Genomic DNA, 15864 nt, shown 5'->3' on the forward strand with positions numbered 1-15864 from the left:
TTTATCTCACATTTTATCTATTTGATCTTTATTTATCTCAAACTTTACATCCCTGTTAGTGAACATTTCTCCTTTGCCAAGATAATCCGTCCACCTGACAGGTGTGGCATATCAAGAAGCTAATTAAACAGCATGATCAATACAAAGGTGCACCTTGTGCTGGGGACAATAAAAGGCCACTGTAAAATGTGCAGTTTGATCACACAAAACAATGCAACAGATGTCTCAAGTTGAGGGAACGTGCAATTGGCATGCTGACAGCAGGAATGTCCACCAGAGCTGTTGCCAGAGGATTGAATGTTAAGTTCTCTACCATAAGCCGCCTCCATTGTCATTTTAGAGAATTTTACAGTACATCAAACCGGCCTCACAACGCAGACCAGGTGTAAGGTGTCATGTGGGCGAGTAGTTTACTGATGTCAATGTTGTGAAATGACTGCCACCATGGTGGCGGTGGGGTTATAGTATTGGCAGGCAGAAGCTATGGAGAAAGACCACAATTGCATTTTATTGATGACAGTTTAAATGCACAGACATACCGTGATGAGATCCTGAGGCTCAAAAGATCTGTATTCCGAGTCAGGGCCTAATGAATTCATTTTAATTGACAAATTTCCTCATATAAACTGTATCTCAGTAAAATCTTAGAAATTGTTTAATTTTGCATTAATATTTTTGTTCAGTATATATAAAATAAATATGTATATTTAAAATAAAATATACAGTGCCAGTCCAACGTTTGGATACACCTACTCATTCAAGGGTTTTTCTTTATTTTTTACTATTTTCTACATTGTAGAATAATAGTGAAGACATCAAAACTATGAAATAACACATATGGAATCCTGTAGTAATGAAAAAGTGTTAAACAAATCAAAATATATTTTAGATTCTTCAAAGTAGCCACCCTTTACCTTGATGACAGCATTACACACTCTTGGCACTCTCAACCAGCTTCATATGGAATGCTTTTCCAAACGTCTTGAAGGAGTTCCCACTTATCCTGAGCACTTGTTAACTGCTTTTCCTTCACTCTGTGGTCCAATTCATCCCAAAACATCTCAATTGGATTGAGGTCGGGTGATTGTGGAGGCCAGGTCATCTGAAGCAGCACTCCACCAATCTCCTTCTTGGTCAAATAGCCCTTGAACAGCCTGGAGGTGTGTTGAGTCATTGTCCTGTTGAAAATGAGTGTCCCACTAAGCGCAAACCAGATGGGATGGCGTATCACTGCAGAATGCTCTGTTAGCCATGCTGGTTAAGTGTGCTTTGAATTCTCACAAATACATGGCAGTTGGAACCAAAAATCTTGAAATTCTACCTGTCTAATGTCCATTGCTTGTGTTTCTTGGCCCAAGCAAGTCGTGTCTTATTATTGCTGTCCTTTAGTAGTGGTTTCTTTGCAGTAATTTAACCATGAAGACCTGGTTCACACAGTCTCCTCTGAACAGTTGATGTTGAGATGTGTCTGTTACTTGAAGTATTTAATTGAATGCTGTGAAGCATTTAATTGGGCTGCAATCTGAGACTGGTAACTCTAATGAATTCTCCTGTGCATCAGAGGTAACTGTGGGTCTTCCTTTCCAGTGGTGGTCCTCATGCGAGCCAGTTTCATCATAGCTCTTGATATTTTTGCGACTGCACTTGAAGAAACATTCAAAGTTCTTGAAATATTCCGGATTGACTGACCTTCATGTCTTAAAGTAATGATGGACTGTTGTTTTCCCTTTGCTTATTTGAGCTGTTCTTGCCACAATATGGAATTGGTCTTTTACCAAATAGGGCTATCTTCTGTATACCATTCCTACCTTTTCACAACACAACTGATTAGCTCAAATGCATTAAGAAGCTGGTTGAAAGAATGCCAAGAGTGTGCAGTGCTGTCTCAGTGTCTTTAGATATTTTTGTCAGATGTTACTATGGAATACTGAAGTATCATTGCAAGCGTTTCATCAGTGTCAAAGGCTTTTATTGACAATTACATGAAGTTGATGCAAAGAGTCAATATTTAGTGCTCCATCATGCTGGAAAGGGCATTGTTCGTCACCAAACTGTTCCTGGATGGTTGGGAGAAGTTCCTCTCGGAGGATGTGTTGGTACCATTCTTTATTCATGGATGCGTTCTTAGGCAAAATTGTGAGTGAGCCCACTCCCTGGCTGAGAAGCAACCCCACACATGAATGGTCTCAGGATGTTTTACTGTTGGCATGACACAGGACTGATTGTAGCACTCACCTTGTCTTCTCCGGACAAGCTTTTTTCCGAATGCCCCAAACAATCAGAAAGGAGATTCAGAGAAAATTACTTTACCCCAGTCCTCAGCAGTCCAATCCATGTACCTTTTGCAGAATATCAGTCTGTCCCCGATGTTTTTCCTTGAGGGAAGTGGCTTCTTTGCTGCCCTTCTTGACAGCAGGCCACCCTCCAAAAGTCTTTGCCTCACTGTGCATGCAGATGCACTCACACCTGCCTGCTGCCATTCCTGAGCAAGCTCTGTACAGGTGCTGCCTCGATCCCACAGCTGAATCAACTTTAGGAGACGGTCCTGGTGCTTGCTGGACTTTCTTGGGCACCCTGAAGCCTTATTCACAACAATTCAACCGCTCTCCTTGAAGTTCTTGATGATCTGATAAATGGTTGATTTCGGTACAATCTTACTGGCAGCAATATCCTTTCCTGCGAAGCCCTTTTTGTGCAAAGCAATGATGACGGAACGTGTTTCCTTGCAGGTAACCATGTTTGACTGAGGAAGAGCATGATTCCAAGCACCTCCCACGTTTTGAAGCTTACAGTCTGTTATTGGAACTCAATCAGCATGACAGAGTGATCTCCAGCCTTGTCCTCGTCAAAACTCACACCTGTGTTAACGAGATAATAACTGACATGATGTCAGCTGGGCCTTTGTGGCTGGGCTGAAATGCAGTGGTAATGTTTTTTGGGGATTCAGTTAATTTGCTTGGCAAAGTGGGACTTTGCAATTAATTGCAATTCATCGGATCACTCTTCATAACATTCCGGAATATATGCAAATTGCCATCATACAAACAGAGGCACCAGACTTTGTGAAAATTTATATTTGTGTCATCCTCAACTTTTAGCCATGACTGTACAGACGCATTCTGAAATACTTTTTCCACATTTTGTTGTGTTACAAGGCGGGATTCAAATTGATTTAATTGTAATTTTTGTCAACTATCTACACAAAACGTCTTTAATTATAAAGTGGAAGAAAAATTATGATTTATGAGATAAAACACAAATACACTAAAACACTAAGTATTCAACCCCTTCAGTCAATACAAGTTAGAATCACCTTTGGCAGTGAGACTGTGAATCTTTCTGTGTAAATCTCTGTCAGGATGCGGTTATGAACCCAGGTCTCCAGAGTGAGAAACAGTCACTTAACCAACTGAGCCATGAATAGTCGGCAGAACCCAGAAGATGAGGCAGACACAGCAGTACTTGAGACGGTGTATTTAATGAAGTAAAAAGTGAAGTCCTTCGGGAAAACATGTAACTCCACAACCTCAAAAGGAATTCCACAAGAACAAAGGTAATCCTCCAAGACAAAAAAAGGTAAATCCACAAGGTGGTAGGTAAAGCATAAAAAGCCTCAAAAGATACTAAAAAATAAATAAACAAGAACAAAAAACAGAATTCCACAAGAGAGTCCACCGGGATCAACAATAGTTCACAGAATACTAGGGCTGTGTCATGTTTTGTCTTAGATTGTCTTGTCATTTTGCTTTTCCTTCTGTTCGTTTTCCCCCTGCTGGTCTTTTTAGGTTCGTTCCCCTTTTTCTCTCTCCCTTCCTCTCTCTCTTCTCTCTATCGTTCCGTTCCTGCTCCCAGCTGTTCCTATTCCCCTAATCAATCATTTAGTCTTCCCACACCTGTTCCCTATCTTTTTCCCTGATTAGAGTCCCTATTTCTCCCCTTGTTTTCCGTTCCTGCCCTGTCGGATCCTTGTCTATTGTTCACCGTGCTGTCTGTGTATCGCCCTGTCGTGTCGTGTTTCCCTCAGATGCTGCGTGGTGAGCAGGTGTCTGAGTCTGCTACGTTCAAGTGCCTTCCCGAGGCAACCTGCAGTTCATGATCGAGTCTCCAGTCTGTTCTCGTCATTACGAGTGGAATTATGCTTTATGATTGTAGATTTACTTTACTGGATTAAAGACTCTGTTTTCGCCAAGTTGCTTTTGGGTCCTCATTCACCTGCATAACAGGCTGGGTGCTAACATACAAACACAGAGCAAATAACTGAGGAAAACTAAGGGTTTAAATACAATCAGGGGAAACGAGGCACAGGTGCAAATAATAATGGGGAACAAGGGAAAACAAAAGGTCAAAAAGCACAATGCGGGGCATCTAGTGACCAAAAACCGGAACAACCCTGGCCAAATCCTGACAATAATATAATAATAATAATATATGCCATTTAGCAGACGCTTTTATCCAAAGCGACTTACAGTCATGTGTGCATACATTCTACGTATGGGTGGTCCCGGGGATCGAACCCACTACACTGGCGTTACAAGCGCCATGCTCTACCAACTGAGCTACAGAAGGACCACAATCTCTAAGAGCTTTCCACACCTAGAATATGCAACACTTGCACATCAGTGTCGGCTGGAAAGCAGACTGAACCAGGTTCTTCTATAGGATTTTGCCTGTGCTTAACTTGATTCCATTTATTTTTATCCCCCAAAAACTCCCTAGTCCTTGCCGATGACAATTGTGGTCACTAGGTCTATTGATACACTATCCAAAGTGTAATGAACAACTTCAACATGCTCAAAGGGATATTCAATGTCTGTTTTTTACCCATCTACCAATAGGCATCTTTCTTTGTGAGGCATTGGAAAACTTTGCTGGTCTTTGAGGTTGAATCTGTGTTTGAAACTCACTGGTCGGGACCTTAGATAAATGTATGTGTTGGGTACATGAAACTTATTATGTGGCTTGTTAAGCACATTTTTACTCCTGAATGTATTTAAGCTTGCCATAACAAAGGGATTGAATACTTATTGACTCAATAAATTTCAGCTTTTTATTTTAAATTCATTTGTAAAATGTTCTATAAACATACTTCCACTTTGACATTATGGGGTATTGTGTGAAGGCAAAAATAATCAAATGTTTAATTCAGGCTGTAACACATCAAAATATGAACAGCCAATGGGTGTGAGTCATTTCTGAAGGCACTATATGTGATCGTGTACAAATGTAAGCAAGGTTTGAAATTATGCTTTAGTCAAATATTATATATGTTTGAGCATCTTGCGGTCAATTTGCCGTCAACAAATTCTTTGTAGTTATGTTCTGGCCCCCTGACCATCCACGCAAGAAATTTTTGCTGTTGATGATCCCTGTCATATGAGGACAGCCGAAGAACCCCTTTAGCTTCTAGATGGCAACAAAAAAATTCTAAGAGTTTATAGAGTGGTCTTGTTTAGTCTACCCAGAGAAGGCCCTTCATTCACTAAATCACTCACATTCATCTCTATCTCTCTCTCTAGCGAATGATGTGAAATACTATAGCTTCATGCTAATCTGATTGCCTGATCAATGGTGTAAATTAGTTCAGCCACAGCCAATTTAGCAGTGGGAGAGTGTTATTAAGAAGGATGACTTCAGGGAGACAACTGAGGAGGACAGGTGCACTGATAGTTTGACATTTTACTTTCAAAATAGACTTCTGGCTGTCATTTTATTCTATAAAGCTGCTGGAAAGGCTATTGATACGACTAGAAACAGCAAGTGAGGAATGAAAGCATACTATTCACTCAACTTTAAAGCAAGTGTCACGGATTCCCCCGGTACTGCTGCTCATTCCGTGCACCAGTTCCGGAGGTCTACGTCACCGGTGTCATGTTTTGTCATTGATTATCATGCCTTGTCCCTGTTCTTCTCCTTCTATTCGTTTCCCTCTGCTGGTCTTATTAGGTTCTTTCCCTCTTTCTATCCCTCTCTCTCCCCCTCCCTCTCTCACTCTCCCGCTCTCTCTTCTCTCTATCGTTCCGTTCCTGCTCCCAGCTGTTCCTATTCCCCTAATCAATCATTTAGTCTTCCCACACCTGTTCCCGATCCTTTTCCCTGATTAGAGTCCCTATTTCTCTCCTTGTTATTCGTTTCTGCCCTGTCGGTTCCTTGTCTAGAATTCACCGTGCTGTGTTTGTGTATCGCCCTGTCGTGTCGTGTTTTCCTCAGATGCTGCGTGGTGAGCAGGTGTCTGAGTCTGTTTGGTTCAAGTGCCTTCCCGAGGCAACCTGCTGTTCACCTGCTGTTCAAGATCGAGTCTCCAGTTTGTCCTCGTCATTTCGAGTGAAAGTTGTGTTTTTTGATTGTATTTACTTTACTGGATTAAAGACTCTGTTTTCGCCAAGTCGCTTTTGGGTCCTCTTTCACCTGCATGACAGAAGGAACCGACCAAGGAATGGACCCAGCGACTTCAGACGCTCGTTACACTGCCGTCGTGATCCAAGGAGCCATGCTCAGCAGACACGAGCAGGAATTGTCTGCTGCTCGCCATGCCGTGGAGAACCTGGCCGCTCAGGTTTCCGACCTCTCTGGACAGTTCCAGAGTCTTCGTCTCGTGCCACCTGTTACTTCCTGGCCTGCCGAGCCTCCAGAACCTAGGGTTAATAACCCACCTTGCTACTCCGGGCAGCCCACTGAGTGCCGCTCCTTTCTCACGCAGTGTGAGATTGTGTTCTCTCTCCAACCCAACACATACTCTAGAGAGAGAGCTCGGGTTGCTTACGTCATTTCACTCCTTACTGGCCGGGCTCGAGAATGGGGCACAGCTATCTGGGAGGCAAGGGCTGATTGCTCTAACAAGTACCAGAACTTTAAAGAGGAGATGATTCGGGTTTTTGACCGTTCAGTTTTTGGTAGGGAGGCTTCTAGGGCCCTGGCTTCCCTATGCCAAGGTGAACGGTCCATAACGGATTATTCTATTGAGTTTCGCACTCTTGCTGCCTCTAGTGAGTGGAACGAGCCGGCGCTGCTCGCTCGTTTTCTGGAGGGACTCCACGCAGTGGTTAAGGATGAGATTCTCTCCCGGGAGGTTCCTTCAGATGTGGACTCTTTGATTGCTCTCGCCATCCGCATAGAACGACGGGTAGATCTTCGTCACCGGGCTCGTGGAAGAGAGCTCGCATCAACGGTGTTTCCCTGCTCCGCATCGCAACCATCTCCCTCCTCTGGCTCAGAGACTGAGCCCATGCAGCTGGGAGGGATTCGCATCTCGACTAAGGAGAGGGAACGGAGGATCACCAACCACCTGTGCCTCTATTGCGGAGTTGCTGGACATTTTGTTAATTCATGTCCAGTAAAAGCCAGAGCTCATCTGTAAGCGGAGGGCTACAGGTGAGCGCAACTACTCAAGTCTCTCCATCAAAATCCTGTACTACTTTGTCGGTCCATCTACGCTGGACCGGTTCGGGTGCTACATGTAGTGCCTTGATAGACTCTGGGGCTGAGGGTTGTTTCATGGACGAAGCATGGGTTCGGAAACATGACATTCCTTTCAGAGAGTTAGAGAAGCCTACGCCCATGTTCGCCTTAGATGGTAGTCATCTTCCCAGTATCAGATTTGAGACACTACCTTTAACCCTCACAGTATCTGGTAACCACAGTGAGACTATTTCTTTTTTGATTTTTCGTTCACCGTTTACACCTGTTGTTTTGGGTCATCCCTGGCTAGTATGTCATAATCCTTCTATTAATTGGTCTAGTAATTCTATCCTATCCTGGAACGTTTCTTGTCATGTGAAGTGTTTAATGTCTGCCATCCCTCCCGTTTCTTCTGTCCCTACTTCTCAGGAGGAACCTGGCGATTTGACAGGAGTGCCGGAGGAATATCATGATCTGCACACGGTCTTCAGTCGGTCCCGAGCCAACTCCCTTCCTCCTCACCGGTCGTATGATTGTAGTATTGATCTCCTCCCGGGGACCACTCCTCCTCGGGGTAGACTATACTCTCTGTCGGCTCCCGAACGTAAGGCTCTCGAGGATTATTTGTCTGTGTCTTTTGACGCCGGTACCATAGTGCCTTCTTCCTCTCCGGCCGGGGCGGGGTTCTTTTTTGTTAAGAAGAAGGACGGTACTCTGCGCCCCTGCGTGGATTATCGAGGGCTGAATGACATAACGGTTAAGAATCGTTATCCGCTTCCCCTTATGTCATCAGCCTTCGAGATTCTGCAGGGAGCCAGGTGCTTTACTAAGTTGGACCTTCGTAACGCTTACCATCTCTTGCGCATCAGAGAGGGGGACGAGTGGAAAACGGCGTTTAACACTCCGTTAGGGCATTTTGAGTACCGGGTTCTGCCGTTTGGTCTCGCCAATGCGCCAGCTGTTTTTCAGGCATTAGTTAATGATGTTCTGAGAGACATGCTGAACATCTTTGTTTTTGTCTATCTTGACGATATCCTGATTTTTCTCCGTCACTCGAGATTCATGTTCAGCACGTTCGACGTGTTCTACAGCGCCTTTTAGAGAATTGTCTCTACGTAAAGGCTGAGAAGTGCTCTTTTCATGTCTCCTCCGTTACTTTTCTCGGTTCCGTTATTTCCGCTGAAGGCATTCAGATGGATTCCGCTAAGGTCCAAGCTGTCAGTGATTGGCCCGTTCCAAGGTCACGTGTCGAGTTGCAGCGCTTTTAGGTTTCGCTAATTTCTATCGGCGTTTCATTCGTAATTTCGGTCAAGTTGCTGCCCCTCTCACAGCTCTTACTTCTGTCAAGACGTGTTTTAAGTGGTCCGGTTCCGCCCAGGGAGCTTTTGATCTTCTAAAAGAACGTTTTACGTCCGCTCCTATCCTCGTTACTCCTGACGTCACTAGACAATTCATTGTCGAGGTTGACGCTTCAGAGGTAGGCGTGGGAGCCATTCTATCCCAGCGCTTCCAGTCTGACGATAAGGTTCATCCTTGCGCTTATTTTTCTCATCGCCTGTCGCCATCTGAGCGCAACTATGATGTGGGTAACCGTGAACTGCTCGCCATCCGCTTAGCCCTAGGCGAATGGCGACAGTGGTTGGAGGGGGCGACCGTTCCTTTTGTCGTTTGGACAGACCATAAGAACATTGAGTACATCCGTTCTGCCAAACGACTTAATGCCCGTCAAGCTCGTTGGGCGTTGTTTTTCGCTCGTTTCGAGTTTGTGATTTCTTACCGTCCGGGTAGCAAGAACACCAAGCCTGATGCCTTATCCCGTCTGTTTAGTTCTTCTGTGGCTTCTACTGATCCCGAGGGGATTCTTCCTTATGGGCGTGTTGTCGGGTTAACAGTCTGGGGAATTGAAAGACAGGTTAAGCAAGCACTCACGCACACTGCGTCGCCGCGCGCTTGTCCTAGTAACCTCCTTTTCGTTCCTGTTTCCACTCGTCTGGCTGTTCTTCAGTGGGCTCACTCTGCCAAGTTAGCTGGTCATCCCGGTGTTCGAGGCACACTTGCGTCTATTCGCCAGCGCTTTTGGTGGCCGACTCAGGAGCGTGACACGCGCCGTTTCGTGGCTGCTTGTTCGGACTGCGCGCAGACTAAGTTGGGTAACTCTCCTCCTGCCGGTCGTCTCAGACCGCTCCCCATTCCTTCTCGACCATGGTCTCACATCGCCCTAGACTTCATTACCGGTCTGCCTTTGTCTGCGGGGAAGACTGTGATTCTTACGGTTGTCGATAGGTTCTCTAAGGCGGCACATTTCATTCCCCTCGCTAAACTTCCTTCCGCTAAGGAGACGGCACAAATCATTATCGAGAATGTATTCAGAATTCATGGCCTCCCGTTAGACGCCGTTTCAGACAGAGGCCCGCAATTCACGTCACAGTTTTGGAGGGAGTTCTGTCGTTTGATTGGTGCGTCCGTCAGTCTCTCTTCCGGGTTTCATCCCCAGTCTAACGGTCAAGCAGAGAGGGCCAATCAGACGATTGGTCGCATACTACGCAGCCTTTCTTTCAGAAACCCTGCGTCTTGGGCAGAACAGCTCCCTGGGCAGAATACGCTCACAATTCGCTTCCTTCGTCTGCTACCGGGTTATCTCCGTTTCAGAGTAGTCTGGGTTACCAGCCTCCTCTGTTCTCATCCCAGCTTGCCGAGTCCAGCGTTCCCTCCGCTCAGCGTTTGTCCAACGTTGTGAGCGCACCTGGAGGAGGGTGAGGTCTGCACTTTGCCGTTACAGGGCACAGACTGTGAGAGCCGCCAATAAACGCAGGATTAAGAGTCCAAGGTATTGTTGCGGCCAGAGAGTGTGGCTTTCCACTCGCAACCTTCCTCTTACGACAGCTTCTCGTAAATTGACTCCGCGGTTCATTGGTCCGTTCCGTGTCTCCCAGGTCGTCAATCCTGTCGCTGTGCGACTGCTTCTTCCGCGACATCTTCGTCGCGTCCATCCTGTCTTCCATGTCTCCTGTGTCAAGCCCTTTCTTCGCACTCCCGTTCGTCTTCCCTCCCCCTCCCGTCCTTGTCGAGCGCACCTATTTACAAGGTACATAAGATCATGGACATGCGTTCTCGGGGACGGGGTCACCAATACTTAGTGGATTGGGAGGGTTACGGTCCTGAGGAGAGGAGTTGGGTTCCGTCTCGGGACGTGCTGGACCGTTCACTCATTGATGATTTCCTCCGTTGCCGCCAGGATTCCTCCTCGAGTGCGCCAGGAGGCGCTCGGTGAGTGGGGGGTACTGTCATGTTTTGTCATTGATTATCATGCCTTGTCCCTGTTCTTCTCCTTCTATTCGTTTCCCTCTGCTGGTCTTATTAGGTTCTTTCCCTCTTTCTATCCCTCTCTCTCCCCCTCCCTCTCTCACTCTCCCGCTCTCTCTTCTCTCTATCGTTCCGTTCCTGCTCCCAGCTGTTCCTATTCCCCTAATCAATCATTTAGTCTTCCCACACCTGTTCCCGATCCTTTTCCCTGATTAGAGTCCCTATTTCTCTCCTTGTTATTCGTTTCTGCCCTGTCGGTTCCTTGTCTAGAATTCACCGTGCTGTGTTTGTGTATCGCCCTGTCGTGTCGTGTTTTCCTCAGATGCTGCGTGGTGAGCAGGTGTCTGAGTCTGTTTGGTTCAAGTGCCTTCCCGAGGCAACCTGCTGTTCACCTGCTGTTCAAGATCGAGTCTCCAGTTTGTCCTCGTCATTTCGAGTGAAAGTTGTGTTTTTTGATTGTATTTACTTTACTGGATTAAAGACTCTGTTTTCGCCAAGTCGCTTTTGGGTCCTCTTTCACCTGCATGACAACCGGCCTCTAGGCATCTCATTACACACAGCTGATTCCAATTCCCATGATTAGTAATTATATATAGGTACCCTCTGTTCTGTCAGTTATTGTTCCTATGTCCGTTGGTCTGTGTGGCCCACTTTTTGGAAGCAAATCACTCGATTTCGTCCCAATGTTATATCTGCATCGAACATGTCACCCTCCCAAGGAGAGGGGGTGACCTCGACAAGTTATTGTTAAAATGAGAGGCTGCCTGGATATTTCATTTAAGACCCTTGCTCCTCTCGAGTCTCAATGTAGACTTTGATCTGAAGACATTCTTGTGATTTTCCTTTCATGTTTTTGGTATGTTCTTTTTTTATATCTGAGAATTAACCAATGGAATCAGGCCACACCCGGCCATGATTACAGACACCTGTGTGTGTCCTTTTACACTATACAAACTAGTCACCGCACAGTGTTTGTCATTATACTTGGATTAAGACAGCTTGTCTGTCGAAACGTTGGATATTAAGTTATTAAATTATTGCATCTGAGATGCTAGAGTGTACGGCTCTCCTTTAATTTTTCAAGTGTTCTACTCTGCTAGCCAGTAACTTGCCTAAATAGGTGTTCATTTCTTTTGCCTCTAGATTGGTCTATTGGTCTATTGTTGTGCACTTGTTATGACTGGTCTCGTCCCGTGTAGTGTTATTATGGGTTTTGTTCCGTGTATTTATTAGAGGTTGAACCTTGCTCTTTTGTTTGGGTTACATCCCTGTGTTTTTGTATATGTGTTTCTTCTGGCCTTCGTCCCGAGCCTTTTCATGGCATGTTGTATTTTGGGTGGAAAATAAAAAATCCTATTACGTATTCCTGCGCCTGTCTCCAATCATTTATAAAACGTGACAGAATAACCAACCCTAAATGGAGAGAGCGGGAATGGCTCGACTGACGAAGCAGCAACATCGGCAGCTGCAACTGGCCTGTCCGCCGCCGCAACTTCGGCAGCTGCAACTGGCCTGTCCGCCGCCGCAACTCCGGCAGCTGCAACTGGCCTGTCCACTGCCGCAACTTCGGCAGCTGCAACTGGCCATTCCGACGCCGCTGCAAATGGCCCGTCTGCCACCGCTGCAAATTCGGCAGCTGTAACTGGCCCGTCCGACACTGCTGCAACTGGCCCGTCTGACTCCGCTGTAACTTTGTCAGCTGCAAATGGCCCTGGTCTGACACAGCTGTAACTGGCCCGCCCGCCGCCGTCGCCTCTTCGTCAGCTGCAACTGGCACGTCAGACGCAGCTGTAACTGACCCCATCCGACGTCGACGCAAATTCGGCGGCTGCAACCATTCCATCCGACGCCGCGGCCACTTCAGCAACTGCAACTGTTCCGTCCAATGCTGACTTAACTCCAGCAGCTGCAACTGTCCCTGACCAACATGTGGTTGTGCTCAAGGCCAGTATCAATAGTGCGTTAGTGTGGGGGGGGGGGGTACTGTCACTAGTGTGGGGGGGTACTGTCACGGATTCCCCCGGTACTGCTGCTCATTCCGAGCGCAAGTTCAGGAGGAATACGTCACCGGCCTCTAGGCGTCACTGAACTGTCTCATTACGCACACCTGATTCTATTCCCCTGATTAGCAAATGTATATACAGTTGAAGTCGGAAGTTTACATACACCTTAGCCAACTACATTTAAACTCAGTTTTCACAATTCCTGACATATAATCCTAGTCAAAATTCCCTGTCTTAGGTCAGTTAGGATCACCACTTTATTTTAAGAATGTGAAATGTCAGAATAATAGTAGAGAGAATTATTTATTTCAGCTTTTATTTATTTCGTCACATTCTCAGTGGGTCAGAGGTTTACATACAATCAATTATTATTTGGTAGCACTGCCTTAAAATTGTTTAACTTGGGTCAAACATTTCAGGTCACCTTCCACAAGCTTCCCACAATAAATTGGTCCATTCCTCCTGACAGAGCCGGAGTAACTGAGTCAGGTTTGTAGGCTCCTTGCTCACACACATTTTTTCAGTTCTGACCACAAATTTTATATGGGATTGAGGTCAGGGCTTTGTGATGGCCACTCCAATACCTCGATACTTTTGTACCTGTTTCTTCCAGCATCTTTACAAGGTCCTTTGCTGTTGTTCTAGGATTGATTTGCACTTTTTGCACTAAAATATGTTAATCTCTAGGTGACAGAATGCGTCTCCTTCCTGAGCAGTATTATGGCTGCGTGGTCCCATGGTGTTTATTGCATACTATTGTTTGTGCAGATGAACGTGGTACCTTGAGGAGTTTGGAAATTGCTCCCAAGGTTGAACCAGACTTGTGGAGATCTACAATTGTTTGTCTGAGGTCTTGGCTGATTTCTTTTGATTTTCCCATGATGTCACGCAACGAGGCACTGAGTTTGAAGGTAAGCCTTGAAAGACATCCACAGGTACACCTAAAATGAACTCAAATGATGTCAATTAGCCCATCAGAAGCTTCTAAAGCTATGACATCATTTTCTGGAATTTTCCAAGCTGTTTAAATGCACAGTCAACTTGATGTATGTAAACTTCTGATCCACTGAAATTGTGATACAGTGAAATAATCTATATGGCTTTGTTTTGGGCTTCGTTTTCATGGCATGTTGTATATTTTGGGTGGAGTATTAAACCCCCCTATTACGAATTCCTGCTCCTGTCTCCAATCATTTACACAACGTGACAGCAAGCTTAAACCAGTTAAGGATAGGCAGAATACTGCCCCCTTTGGAGGAATTGCGTGCCCATAGTAAACTGAAAATAAATCTGTCCAAAATTGCTAAAATGCATATAATAATTATTATTGGATAGAAAACACTCTACAGCTTCTAAAACCGTTTGAATTATGTCTGTAAGTATATCAGAACTCACAGGGCAGGAAATCTCCCAAACTATTTTTGGAAGCCTCATACTTGGGGCAACTTTGATGTCATCACCCCCACCCTGCCCAACCAGCTATGGATCTGGAGACACTTTCTATGTCTTCCACTAAATGTCCTAATTCAGTACAGCGTTTAATTGTGCAAATCCCGCGTGATTTGAGCCTTTAGTCCGGAAAAGACTGAGTGTCACGACAAAATTCAAGGTTACGGGAGCGCGCTTCTTGAAGACATGTTCCTTTGTTCCAGATCGCCTGCGAATGAGCACGTTCGTCTGAGAGATTAGATAATAGTTTTGCACGTTTAGAGCATCCTAATGCTTAATTCTGCACTTAGTTTGACCAGTTTAGTCGACATATAATATGTAATTTTGAAGTTTTGACACGCAACCCCTTGAGACCAGAGTTAATTTTGGCTGCATTTCAGCCGGAATTTGTCACGTTTGCAAACACAAACACACACGACTTGAAACCATACGCTGTTTTGGGTAAGTATGAGTCCTTCCACTACATTCTGATTGAAGACCATCAAAGGTAAGGGAATATTTATGGTGTAATTTTGTGTTTCTGTTGACTCCAACATTGCGGAGAAATATTGCTTACGTCTGAGCGCCATCTCAGATTATTGAATAGTGATTGATTTCTGTAACGTGAAAAATAAATGTGACAAAGCGATTGCATTAAGAAGCAGTGTATCTTTCTAACTATATGTAGAACATGTATATTTAGTCAAAGTTTATGATGTGTATTGCTGTTATCTGGCGTTATCTGGCGGAGTTATATATAATTTCTCCTGATATTTTTAAGCATTTTCTGAACATTGCGTCAATGTAAACGGTGATTTATGAATCTAAATAGCATATTATTGAAAAAAACATAAATGTACTGTGTAACATGTCCTATTACTGTCATCTGATGAAGATTTTCAAAAGGTTAGTGAATAATTTTTCTTTTAATCCTGCGTTTGTGATTGCATCTATTGTTCGACAAAATGGCTGTATATTGGCTGTGTCTTTGGTGGTGGTTTAACATAAATATGTGCTATGTTTTCGTCGTAAAACATTTTAGAAATCTGACACGCTGGCTAGATGAACAAGGTGTTTATCTTTCATTTGAGCTATTGGACTTGTTAACCGTCATGGCGTTATTACAACATGGTAGAATGGCATGATCAACAGTACTTCTTTAAGTACACTTTGAGTAATCAATACCTCATTTGTTATCTCAGTCAAGATAGTGGGTTCAATTCCCAGGACCACCCATATGGAAAATGTATGCACGAATGGCTGTACCTCGCTTTGGATAAAAGTGTCTGTTAAAAATATAATATATTATTATTATACTGCATATTATTATTATTAGAAGGTTAATCACATCTGGATATCTCATAGCTGAAAGGGGATGTGATTGTCAAAAAACACCCACATATAAATGTTCAACACACTGTATCTCTGGTGATTTAAACATGGCAGGAAACTGATCTGTCATTAATGTCAGTGGTCTTTCTAACTAGGGGACGAGTTGGAACCTGCTATGTCAAAGACAAACCATTAAACTGCAGCCTCCCAGCCTGCTGGCCAGACCTCCCTCTAAGAACAAAGCAGCAGATTGGCCTCCCATGTCTGTCTAATGAGAGACAAACTAGGAGGATGAGTCCAGTCACCCCACTCTGCCAACGTCCTTGGCAGCTTTCATCACTAAAGCCCACAGCCATGCCACCGCTTTGTGCTGACTCTGAAATGTCCTTAAGTCCAGAGGAAG

The 15864-nt window shown here is 44.8% G+C and overlaps 1 protein-coding gene across 3 annotated transcripts in view; it reads right to left on the bottom strand.

Annotated features, from left to right (window-relative positions):
- Positions 1-15864, bottom strand: part of LOC124000216 (cadherin-13-like) — a 701352-nt gene that overhangs the window by 32041 nt on the left and 653447 nt on the right. The window lies entirely within an intron of this gene.

Source organism: Oncorhynchus gorbuscha, linkage group LG02 (genome assembly GCF_021184085.1).
Source record: "Oncorhynchus gorbuscha isolate QuinsamMale2020 ecotype Even-year linkage group LG02, OgorEven_v1.0, whole genome shotgun sequence".
Lineage (NCBI taxonomy): Eukaryota > Metazoa > Chordata > Actinopteri > Salmoniformes > Salmonidae > Oncorhynchus > Oncorhynchus gorbuscha.